The sequence below is a fragment of the Ruditapes philippinarum genome, unplaced genomic scaffold (genome assembly GCF_026571515.1).
Source record: "Ruditapes philippinarum isolate M1 unplaced genomic scaffold, ASM2657151v2 ctg19702_1_1_1_1, whole genome shotgun sequence".
Classification (NCBI taxonomy): Eukaryota; Metazoa; Mollusca; class Bivalvia; order Venerida; family Veneridae; genus Ruditapes; species Ruditapes philippinarum.
Window position 1 is genome coordinate 5,450 of NW_026858934.1, and position 3,478 is coordinate 8,927.

The 3,478-nt window shown below is 32.6% G+C and overlaps 1 non-coding gene across 1 annotated transcript; it reads right to left on the minus strand.

Annotated features, from left to right (window-relative positions):
- Positions 1-336: 336 nt before the first annotated feature.
- On the minus strand, positions 337-409 carry Trnaa-ggc (transfer RNA alanine (anticodon GGC)). The gene has a single exon. It is a non-coding gene; the product is annotated as a tRNA-Ala (tRNA).
- Between the last annotated feature and the right edge of the window lie 3,069 nt (positions 410-3,478).

Here is a 3,478-nt window from a genome sequence, read left to right on the forward strand (position 1 = left end):
ACAATTTAAGATAGTTTTCATTTTTTTAAAGCGCGTAAAAATAGGGGTTGAATTTGCCAAAAACTGGCGCGGCAAAAAGAAACCGGCAGCTATTCTATATGCAATGGTTGGTCTAGTTGGGAACATCTTGTTAAGTTTCTGTGAAGACTCAATAATTGGCCAATGTTTGTCAATGATGGCTCTAGTGTTAGGTAAGTCTCAATATATATATATATATATATATATATATATATATATATATATATATATATATATATATATATATATATATATATATGAAAGAAAGAAAGTCATGAGCGTGAAATTATACATAGAAAATCGCACGAAAAATCGGCACGCCGCAGCCGGGACTCGAACCACGGGTCTCTGGATTGCCGGTCCAGTATGCTAACCACTACACCACAGCAGCCGTTGCTTTTTCTTCGTGCTAATTGGCCTTATATATTTAAGTTATTTTTAACTTTATTGTGACGTCATCACTTTTATTACCATAGCGGCGAGCTATTTATAGCTTCTTTTACCGCAGTTGGTTATATATATATATATATTTAATCTGTTAAACCGAAATTCAATAATTAGACCTTGCCATTTAATGTAATTTAATCCTTAAAATCACGGTCAGTTCAACTTTTAAGAAGGTCCTGCAAGAAGGATGTGTCTGATTATGAAGTTAATTCATTCGGAAATAACACAGTTGAAGCCAGTTACAGCAGACAAAATGAAATTTTCAATCATCTGACCTTCAACATTTAGGTCATTTATGAGTAACGATCAAAGTCAATCTTAAATCGAGTCATCAAGTCGAACTGTAACGAACTGAATCTTTACAGACTTTGCCGCCTTCACTGTTATCACTTTTGCAAACTCAAGGGGGAGAATCACGCCTTTCGTTACCCAAACAAACGAAATGGCGGATGCAGCCGAAAAGTAAGTATTCCTTTTTTATCTGAAATTCGTGGTGTTTTTGTGTAACATTACATATAATAACCTTCTCCACAAATTCACGGGCATACATGTTTTTTTTTTCATGATGTTCCGCTCCGTACTTCATCTGAAATGCCCGTTATCAAAATCGAATCGAGATAATTTTCAACCGGTTTGATGATGATAACGCACGGCTTCTTCTCTCGAATTCACTGTTTCTTTTATATATATGTATTTTAACTGAATTTAATGTTTTAAATTGTAATATGTCGTCATCTAAGCACCCATGCTCATTCTGGCTAGATTTACTGCAGCAAATATTAATATCGGGGCAGCTTCCGGAAATTATAACGTATGGCGCACAAAATATCAATCAATTACGTACGGCGTATTTTTTTACTTGGTGGATGTCATTTCTATAATCAGCTGATAATTATAGGAAATTGTAGGAATTGTAGGAAATGATAGATATCTGAAAAAAATGTTTGTCAGTTCAGAAATAAATAACTTAACAATGCTGCATCATTGAGTATAAATATCTTTCTAGCTTGTGGCATAATATATATTCGTTGTTTATATACTAACCCTGATCTCCAAATTGAAAAACACTTGTATAGTTTTAAAATATCTCTGTAAAATTTGCAGAATGGAAAGATAATATTCCACCTTAGAAAAATCTGTGTATTGTTGTTTTCACATTACATTTTGCAAGTATTGTGCAATCCCCTTATCAGAAAGTAGAAACGCATTCAGCAGAGCAAAAATGGTGAAAGGTGTGGACGGTTTGATATATTTTATTTTCCAATTTTTTCTAAATTCGATCTATTGCTTAAAAGAAAAAAAACATTAACAGGGAATTATGAATAAGTGTAGGTTCTATATATTGCATTTATTGAATGAGATAAAAAAATGTTAATATGCCAAAAAGTTCCATAAATTGAGTAGATCTAGATCTTAATAAGAACTTTTCTATTTATTTGACGGGCAGTTAATAGTTAAACGCTACCATTTAGCGTGACTTTGCGCCACTATGACGTCAGGTATTTTCAAAAACTAGCAATACACTTCTGTTTATTATAAATGAAAGGAACGTCATAATTTTATAAAAACAATAACATGTTATTCATGAATTTGCCTATCATATTTTAATAGGGTTGTTCTGTCCACAAACGCCCCAGCAAAAACAATCAATTTCTTAAAAAATGTATTGTAGGTTATCAGCAATAAATGAGTGACATTAAAATTTGCTTATTAATTTATAGTGGTAAACATTTACTGACTATGACATATAAAGTTTCAAATCAGATTTGCAGTTCGATGTTTTTACCCATGCTGGAAAACATGTCTGAAATATTTAATGACATACGGTTCATGCGCTCAGATGACGTCATTATTTTTATGAAAGAACGGATGTAAAAATTACTACACTACTATGAAAATAGTATTTACAAAGTATGTAAATGTTCATCCGTGCTCTTGTAGAACAGCTACGGATGAGTACTAACATACTTAGAGTCAAACTTTATTTGGCCTCTGAAATATTCAGTTTATTACGTAGCTACTAGTCTGCTTTATTAAGCAATAACATTACCTGAATGGTGGGTTTAAATTTGACCTTGTAAATCATGCATATTTATAAGGTCAAACTTTTCTCGCGAATACGCATGTACCCTTGTGTTTCAGTTGAGAAATATGGATGACGGCATAAATTATGGCGAATGCGAGTTTTCATTGGCTCAATTTTGAAACATTTAATTTCGGAGGACATTTTTGATATTAAGTTAAATAATTGATATTCAGTAGAATATAAGTGATATGATTTTTACATGTATACATATGTTTTTCGCCAGAACGTGGATTTAAATCTGAACTGCATCTATATCATTTATCACTAAATACAAAATTAATGGAGATTGGCCTTTTGACGTCATTTTTACTTTATAAATATTCAAAAGCGGCGTGCAAACTTATGCAAATGGCTATTTTTATCCATCCCCCTGGCATTTGCACAAATCTTAAGACACAAGCGCCCTCGGATCGGTTATTTCTTTCCGATACGAAAACACATGACATATATTTTAATGCAAACACTCAATAATATTCAGTTTCTTTATTTGGTTCTACGCACCGTCATATGCATGGAAAGACCTTGGCGATAAACAACTTTTTATTAAAAAATGACTGATATATATCAAACTCATTTACAGAAAATGCGCCGTACGTTATTTACAGAGGTTATTCTAGCCTGAATGGGCATGAATGCTTAAATGATGAAAAACTATAACTTTTTAAGTCAGTGGTTTCAGTTTATATACATATATGTAACAGAAACAATGATTTTTTTAGAAGAAGCCGTACCTTACCACGATCAAACCGTTGGAAAATGCTCTTGCTTCGAATCTAGAGATGCGCATTTCAGATGAAGTACGGGACAAAACATTACGAAATAAAATCTTGTGTGACCGGAAAATTGTGGAGAAGGATATTATATGTAACATTACACTAGAACATCACGAATTATAGACAAAAAAGTGAAAAACTTACTGTTCGGCTG